The sequence below is a fragment of the Moschus berezovskii genome, chromosome 21 (genome assembly GCF_049115385.1).
Source record: "Moschus berezovskii isolate FMDL1 chromosome 21, NW_MosBer_1.0, whole genome shotgun sequence".
In the NCBI taxonomy this organism is placed as follows: Eukaryota; Metazoa; Chordata; class Mammalia; order Artiodactyla; family Moschidae; genus Moschus; species Moschus berezovskii.
The window spans coordinates 49,601,188-49,610,500 of NC_142480.1; positions in this window are offsets into that span (position 1 = coordinate 49,601,188).

A 9,313-nucleotide genomic window follows, 5' to 3' on the forward strand; every position below is an offset into this window, starting at 1 on the left:
TATCATTAGCACCATTAGAGAAATGACAGCCCAGGACCCCTGAAGCAACCCCTGTTGGCCCAAACAGTGACGAGAAACAAACTTTCCTTACTGTCATCTGTTGGAAAACTGTCCCACAAAGTTTACTAATCTGTGATGACAAAATGTAAAGGGAACCCCCTGCATAACTGGAACCCTGACTCTGAGTGGGCCAGAGTACTCAGACCTCAAGAAGACCCATCTGAACTTACAAGAGATCAACCAGAAGGATGGTTCTCAACTTGGGCTACACACTGAAACCACCTGGGCTTCAGCCTGGTCCTCATTCATTTTAAAAGCTCCCTAGAAGGTTCTAACATGTAGCCAGGGCACCGCTGGCTAGAGGGTATGCAGTCACACTGCGGACACTTGTGACTTGCACCCCATGACACGTGCCCTAAAGACAGGAAGGGAGCTTTCACAGGCTGAGCGCAATGCCCAAATGAGGCTGCAGCCAATGTCCCTGACCTGGACTCTGTCAGCGTCTGATGACCCAGTAGGAGTCTCTATTGGCTCAGACATCATCAGCTGTGGCTGGATGGATTTGAGGATGAGAGGCTCTGAGGTTCCCACCCATAGAATGTGGGGAAGGGAGTGGGTAGGGCCAGGACTCTGGGGACCCTCGTGGGTGACCCCAGTCTGTCATTCTTTTAAAAAAGTTTTTTTTTTCTTTTTAGATGTATATATATATATTTAATTTGGCTGTACTGGGTCTCAGTTGCAGCATACAGGATCTTTATTTGTGGCATGTGCAATCTAGTTTCCCAACCAGGGATTGAACCCAGACCCTCTGCATTGGGAGTGTGGAGTCTTAGCCAATGGACCACCAGGGAAGTCCCTTAGTGTGTCGTTTGAGTGATCTTTCCACAGCTATCCTTCATTCATTCCACATACAGTGGGCACCTGAGGGATGAAAGGGTTGTCTATGTGGGTGCTGCCGGGGGCTCAGAGATGAAGGTGTGAGACATAGGATGAGTAGGAAGTCTGGAAAATTCCAAAGACATAAGAAGCAGCCCCTAGCTTCTCCTGAGGGATTTTTCTCCTTAGAAGCTGCCTTAAAAAAAAAAAAAGAAATCTCTGGGACTCCAGGTTCTGGCTCATGAGGACTATTTCCTCAGGCCCAGTGTGATCTGTCATGGCCAAGAACTATTCCTCCAGAGGCTAAAAGGGTCAGGTGTCTCCTCCTCTCTGAGGAGGGGGCTAGACTTGCAGGATCCTTTCTTCCTAGAGCCTCAGGGAAACTGTGTGCAGACACTAGGCCACCTGTTCTTCTTCCCTCAGAACACCCTTCACTGGGAAGTTCTCTGTATGTTTTCAGAGTTGTGTTTCTTCCCTCGCTCTCTGAACAAGCCTGACATTGTCCGGGAAGCAGTGATTCTCTGTGGGGCTTGGGTCTGCTCTGTTTTTCTCCCTGGTTTCAGCCAGGAATGAAAAGGGCAGGGAGTGGGCATTGGTGGTGGTGGTGGTGGGCGGGGGTGGACGGGTTGTGGGCAGAGAAATTAATTTTATTTCTTCTTCTTCTTTTTTTTTTTCAAGACAAACTTTGGGATAGAAATATCGTAATAAATATGCTCTTGTGTTTGTGTGTGTTTTCTCAGCTGTAAAGAAAATAGGGAGAAATTCCATTCTGTCTGGATTCCAGTGTGTCCGGGCCTCACTGAGCCTTTATGTGAGATGGACTCTGCCTGTCCCCACAACAGGACGGCCTTTCTGCAGGGGAAGAGGAGCTGGGTGGTGGTGAAGGGATTGGGAGGCTGGGGCTGAGGACAGTGGGAGGGGCTGTCTAAAATGGAGGGAAAGAGGGGCTTGAGGAGTGGGTAAAAGCTGGAGGGTCTGTGCAGAGCTTCTGTGGGATCCATGTGAGTGAGGTTGGGCTCATTACCAAGGAACTGGCTTTTTCAGGACAGAATTATTAGGAAGTTTGATGGGGGAAAGAAAGCATGCTAGTGCTTTGAACCTGAGCTCAGGCCATGTGTGTGTATGTGTGAGAGAGACACAGACAGACACACACACAGACCCATAGCTGAACGTATGGAAACCCTCCACTGCCTGATCAGCTAGACCCCATCCCATAGCTGCCAACCCCATCAGGGCTTTGACCTTTATTCCATCAGATTATGGGGCCGAATGGGAGGGGCTCACCTGCTTGCCCTGAATTCTTATTCTAGCAACATGCAGTGGAGACCCCTAGCCCTGGGTCCCAGTCCTCCTTGGCACCTCCTGCTTCAATAACCCAAGATCCATCTCCATGGCTATTTCAGAGACTGAACGAGAGAATGTGCCAGGCAGACCTGGCTTCTGGAGGGCGGGGGCTGTGTCTCTGGCTCGGCGGCCAGCCCAGGGTCTGGCATTCAGCAGGCGTCCGTCAGCAGCACTCTCCTCCCTCCTCCCTAGTGTCAGGCCTGGGTGAGCCTCTCAGAATGTGGGGACTGGAAGAGCGCCTAGTGGTTACAGGGAGGCTTCTTGCCCTGGGATGAGGGTTGGATGAGATGACTTTCCATAAAGGATAAAACTGCCTTTCCCAACATCATCACCCTACCACACATTTGGAAAATAAGGAACTAGAGAAAATAAGTCACCATCATCCTCCATCCTAATCCAACCATTGTTCATGTTTTGATAGTTTTCCTTCTGGTTTTTTTCCTTAGGCATCCACTTGCATTTCGTGGAGTTGTAATCTTTTTGCATCCTGTTTGCTTTTTCCACACAGCATGGTGGATCAAATGACTTGTTTTTGGTTCCTTCAGAACTGATGGGTGGCTTTGGGGCTGTACAATCACGACCTCGCTGCTGGGAATCCTGTCTACATGGCCGAGGCAGGTGGTCTTCAGTCTCTAATTGAACAGGAAGTGCTCATTCATTCTTCACGGGGTGACCCATGCCATGGTTAGTGTGTTAGTCACACAGTTGTTTCTGACTCTTTGCGACCACGTGGACTGTAGCCTCCCAGGCTCCTCTGTCCGTGGAATTCTCCAGGCAAGAATACCGGAAAGAGAGATTTCAAACCCAGAATAGGGAAAGTGGCAGGGATCCCACATCAAGGACACATCTGGCCAGACTGACTCCAACTGCAGCTGCTAATTTCCCACATATTATAAATAGACATGGTGGGAAGGCATGGAAAAGGGGAGTTGGGAAGCTGACTCCAGGTGAACTCACACAAGCCCTCAGTTTTCTCATCCGCACACTGGAATCAGAATGGGACATGGTGAAGATCATTTTCATGGATGCTAATGCTCATTTTATATTTTCTCCTCTTTCTCTTCTCTCTCTTTTGCTTATTCTCTCTCTACCTGTATCTTTTTCTAAAAAAATAGAGTTGATTTCAGTTCAATTCAGTTCAGTTCAGTCGCTCAGTCGTGTCCGACTCTCCTTATTCCTATTGTATTACTTGGGCTTCCTTCATGGCTCAGATGGTAAAGATTCTGCCTGCAATGCAGGAGACCTGGGTTCGATCCCTGGGTTGGGAAGATCCCCTGGAGGAGGGCATGGCAACTCACTCCAATATTCTTGCCTGGAAAATCCCCATGGACAGAGAAGCCTTGTGGGTACAGTCCTTGGGGTTACAAAGAGTTGGACACGACTGAGTGATTAAGACAGTGCATTGTATTAATTTCTTGGTTATCACTGCAAACTAAATTCTGCAAATGTTTGCCTGCTTTCTGGGCAATGAAGTGGGTCCATTGGAAAAAGCTGTGGCAGCAGGTTGGGGGTGCTGCAGATCGACCTTTCAAACCCATAGTTTTGTCTAGGATTGGCCTCAAGCAGCCCTGTGCTAAGACAAAGGGCACGGTGAGGTGGGTAGGGAGGGTTTTCCTCTGAGTTGCTTATATTCTTGCAGATGGAGACATCTGTACCTAGAAAATAGCAGGCGTGTGAATGGGCGCCAGGTCCTTGATGCTGTCTAGAATTGCTGTATGACCCCAAGTGTAGTTTTTGCATCTTTGACACAGGGCAGAGTGCGAGAATTGGCCCTGGAGTTCTCTGAGACTCTAAATGCCAGCTCCACACAGTGCGGAAAAGAGACATTTGACACAGGATCAGAGTCGGTCACATCTCACCTGTCACTGCCTGCCCCCGGGTTAGAAATGAGCTCACTTCTTGTTCTGATCCTGCACCCAGATCAGCATTCCCTGGGAAGGTTCAAAACCACTTGGAAAGATGCCCCCCGTGCCCTCCACATGCTGGGGAAGATGTGTGGGGGGAGCGGCAGAAGGATGCAAAGAGGGGAGCTGTGAGGTTATCAGTGTCATGCCCAAGTTCAGAGGAATTCAGCTTTCAGGGGAGCCTCAGGCTCACAAGGGAGAAGCAAGGTTCAAGTGGAGGAATTAGAAGAAAAAAGAAAAGAAATCAAGAAATGACACAGGTCCAGGGACTTCCCTGGTGGTCCAGGGGCTAAAATCCACATTTCCAAAGCAGGGGACCTGGGTTTGATCCCTGGTCGGGGAACTAGATCCCCCATGCTGCAATGAAGATGAAAGATCCTGTGTGTTACAGTTAAGAGCCAGAGCAGCTAAATAAATAAATAAAACAATAAATTAGTTAATGAAAAGTAAAACAGAAAGACATGTGTCCAGAAGGCTCACGTCTGGTGCACGTGTGTGTGCTCTCAGTTAGTTGTGTGCAACTCCCTGTGACCCCACGGACCGCAGCCCACCAGGCACTCTCCACTAACGTGGGCTTGCCTTCGAGTAGTGCCTGTGGCTTGGGTCTGGCCCTCCTCTTTCCCTTCCTTCCTTTTGCTCACACAGTTTGTTCCTTCCATAAGACTTTATATCTGTAGAATAGCTCTGCTGCTGCTAAGTCGCTTCAGTCGTGTCCGACTCTGTATGACCCATAGACAGCAGCCCACCAGGTTCCCCCGTCCCTGGGATTCTCCAGGCAAGAACACTGGAGTGGGTTGCCATTTCCTTCTCCAATGTGTGAAAGTGAAAAGTGAAAGTGAAGTCGCTCAGTCATGTCTGACCCATAGCGACCCCACGGACTGCAGCCTACCAGGCTCCTCCATCCATGGGATTTTCTAGGCAAGAGTACTGGAGTGGCTTGCCATTGCCTTCTCCGTTCCTTGTGGTTACCACCAACTAATTAACAAACACATGCCAGCTTGTGATTTCTTTCCCATCGTTGTTTTAAACTACCAGGCTAAGCACTTATGGGGGGGCAGTGTATGCGTGGGGAGGGGGCTGTGCAGTGAGAAGAAGATGGCTTTGGAGTCACATGCATGTGCTCATGTGTGCTGAGTCATGTCTGACTCTTTGTGACCCCATGGACTGGCTCCTCTGTCCACGGGATTCTCCAGGCAAGAAATACTGGAGTGGATTGCCATTTCCTCCTCCAGGGGATCTTCCTGACCTAGGGATTGAACCCGTGTCTTCTGTGTCTTCTGTATTGGCAGGTGAATTCTTTTACCACTGAGCCACCTGGGAAGCCCTTGGAGTCACATAGATTCTGTTGAATTGCAGCTGTGATACTTACAGATGAACATAAAACCTTGGCCCAATTATTTAACCTCCTGAAGGATCGATTTCTTTACTTCTAAAGTGCTGATCAAATAGAATCTATCATATAGGATTTTTGTAATTCCCTGGAGAAGGGCATGGCAACCCACTCCAATATTCTTCCTAAACAGAGGAGCCTGGCGGGCTACAGTCCATGGGGTCACAAAAGAGTTGGACATGACTGAAGTGACTTAGCATGCACGCACTGTGTGGCTTTCAGCAAATTCTGTCTCCTTTCCTAAGTCTTATCCAACCGGATCCTCCCTGATTGAGGAGGGAGAGCAACTGCACTGTGTACACACATCATGGTCTTCAATCCATTGTGGATGCGCTGAGCACCTCCTGTGGGCACCAGGCACAGGGCTCTGCACATCGTAGTCCCTCAACCAACATGAACTGACTTGATAGAAGTTATACCCAATACAGTTCATGCCTAGATCTAACGAGATGATGTTCCATGTGTGGATGGTCATTTGATTTGCAGTGACAGCAAACAGTGGGATCCCCTACAATTTGGTTAACTTAGGGCTCATGATTATATTCACCCCAAGCCTGGGTATAGGATGAGAGTTCAAATAAAATTCTGGATTGTTTAAGTGAGATCCTGATGCTGCTGGTGTCCTCTCCAGTGACCCAAGACTTGTCACTCTCAGAGCTGCCCCATGTTCACTGAATGAGGGCAGCCATTCCTGTTCCACCCTTAGGCAACAGTGAGCACCTTACAGCCAAAATCGGCTTATACAGTGGTTTCACAGACAATCTAAAGACTGCCTTTACTGGACTTCCTTGGTGGCACAGTGGATGGGAATCCTCCTGCCAAGGCAGGGGACATGGGTCCGATCCCTGGTCAGGGAAGATCCCACATACCGAGGTGCAACTAAGCCCATGCCCCACAACTACTGAGCCTGTGCCCTAGAGCCCGGGAGCGGCAACTACTGAGCCCACGTGCTGTAGAGCCCGAGTTCCACAGCAAGAGAAGCTGCCACAGTGAGAAGCCTGTGCACGGCCACAAAGAGTAGCTTTCACTTGCTGCCAGCACAGCCAAATAAAGAAATAAACAACAGCACTGACTTTGGTTGGCTGAAGGTGTAAGTGGGTTTGCAGGTAAAGGCCCTCCCTGTGGAGGTGGGTGATAGGCAGTGTGGGAACCTGAAAGGAGTAGATTCTGGTTCGGGGCACAGTGAAAGTGTTAGTTGCTCAGTGGTGCCCGACTTTTCGTGATCCTATGGACTGTAGCCCGCCAGGCTCATCTGTCCATGGGTTTTCCAGGTAAGAATACTGGAGTGGGTTGCCATTTCCTTCTCAGCGGATTCAGGGATTGAACCCGGGTCGCCTGCATTGCAAGCAGATTCTTTACCATCTGAGCCACCAGGGAAGCCCACAGATGTTTTTAAAAAACATCAATTTCTACTCTCTCTGGCCTTTCTGTCTTGATTTCCTTCACTCCCTGAAAAAGGTCCTTGCTAGTAATAACTGCTTGACCTGGATCTACTGTGATGAGAGATATGCTATTCTTCTCTCTGGGGTCCACTTTGAACCCAGGAACCATGCAGTTTCCTGAAATAGCCTAGCCTCAGTTTCCTAGGAGACCATATGGTATGGGAGAAGGTGGGTAAGTTAAAACTACAACCTGAATTCATACTTTTGACTCATCACTTGCTATATTTTAGATGAGCTTGAGAAAGGTTCTTGACAACTCTGGCCAGAATATCCATGAATTATGACTCTGGAAATTGCTAATTTCCAGTTAGGAGGAGAACAGGGAGTGATGACTCCGATGACAAATTGCTCTAAACGTCTTATTTCCTCTAAACCATCAAACAGAAGTTCTTTTGTTCCTGGGCAGTCTGATCCTGTTGGGTGGGGTGGTAAAAGGCGTTGGGAGGAAGGAAGCTTATATCACATTGGAATCTTAAGTGAGCCAGGGATGTAGAGCTCAGATCAGAAAGGACCGTTAAAACGAATCTTGGCCCATATTTCACGGCAGAACAGGAGGAACGCTCTTGGAGTAAAGTCCAGCCCCTTCTCATGTTCTATTTAAGTCCCTACGTTCTATGCCCTCACTCCTGCTCACACCACATCATACTTCTATTCCCAGCCACATTCTAGCTATTTCTTGAACATAAAAATGTGTTTCCTTGCAATGGCTTTAGTTCCTTCTCTTCCTTCTTCCTGGTACATATTTCTGGATCTTTCCCTCACTGGCCACTTTCATCATTCTAGCCTCGGTTCAAATGTCCCTTCCCTGACCACCCTTCCCTCACCCCTACCCAGTGCCTCCCTATCACATCACCCTATTATTGTTTATTTATAGCATTATTGTTACTAGAACTTACTGCACTTTTCCATTTGCTTGTTTATTGTTTGTTTCCTCTACTAGAATATACATTCCATGAGGGCAGGAACTTTTGTCTGTTTTGCTCACTACTATCCCTGGTGGCTCAGATGGTAAAGAATCTGCCCACAATAGGGGAGACCCAGGTTCGATCCCTGGGTTGGGAAGATCCCCTGGAGAAGGGACTGGCTACCCACTCCAATATTCTGGCCTGGAGGATTCCATGGATAGAGGAGCCTGGCAGGCTACATACAGTACACGGGTTTGCAAAGAGTTGGAGACAACCGTGTGACTAACACTATACCTACTTAGGCTTCCTAGGTGGTGCAGTGGTAAAGAAGTCACCTGCCAATAAAAGAGACAGAGGAGATGTGGGTTCTCTCCCTGGGTCAGGAAGATCCCCTGGAGTTGGAAATGGTAACCCACTTCAGTATTCTTACCTGGAATATTCCATGGACAGAGGAGCCTGGCGGGCCACAGTTCATGGGGTCACAAAGAGTCGGACACAACTGAGCATGCACACACTCATACATACTTCAGGTGTCTGCAACAGGGCTTGGCACATAGCAGGTGTTCAGCACATATTTGCTGAATGAATGAATGGTGCTTCATGAATGGGCAATGTCCCTTCTGGATTGTTTGGGAATGGAAGGAGCATTAAGCTTAAGACTGATAATAACTGTTGCAAATCAACCCATTTCAAAGCATTATTGCCTCCGCAACCCTGGAACACATTAAAAGCCCTCGGAGAAGTGTTAACTCTGAATGTGGGTCAGAGGTAGCCTGGAGCATATCATGGCCCCTGGAAACATCCATTCACCCTCCTCTCCTGCTAGGAGAGGACCAAGATTGGTCAGCACGAATCTGGGGACCACCAAGCAGGGAGTGGTGGATGACCCAGGAGATAGCACCCAGGGACAGAACAGAACTCAGAGTCATCTAGCAGCCTGATGAAGGCTGTGTATTTAAGGGGCTGGGAGTGAGTCAAGTCCAGAACTGGGAAGGAAGGCCAGCCATGATGGTGCTTCTTAGGATGGGAGGCTGCACCCAAACCTGGCCCCAAAGCATAAGACCAGACCAGGGTGGGCACCAGAGGGATGAATTCAGCTCAACATCACAAGCCTTTCCGCATTACTCCCACCTCTCCTTACCCTCGACTGCAAATTCCCAGTATAACCAGTTTAAAATGGAGAGTGGTACATGGTACATTAACGGCTCCTGATTCACTCGCCCAGGGACACTGAGCTTTGCCCTGTTCTCTGTGTGGAAAAAACCTGGTACTTGGGACCTGCCCCTTCCTGTTCTTAGCCTTCCATTCCAACCCGGGCTCTTGGAGGTTTTCTCTGCATTAATTTCAGACGTTGTGTAAATATCAGACCTGGGAGTTTGGAAAAGAGTAAGTATCCTTCAGCCCAAACTTTCCATCAGGCACAAGAACCTTTCCTGGGGCAGGAATCTGGGG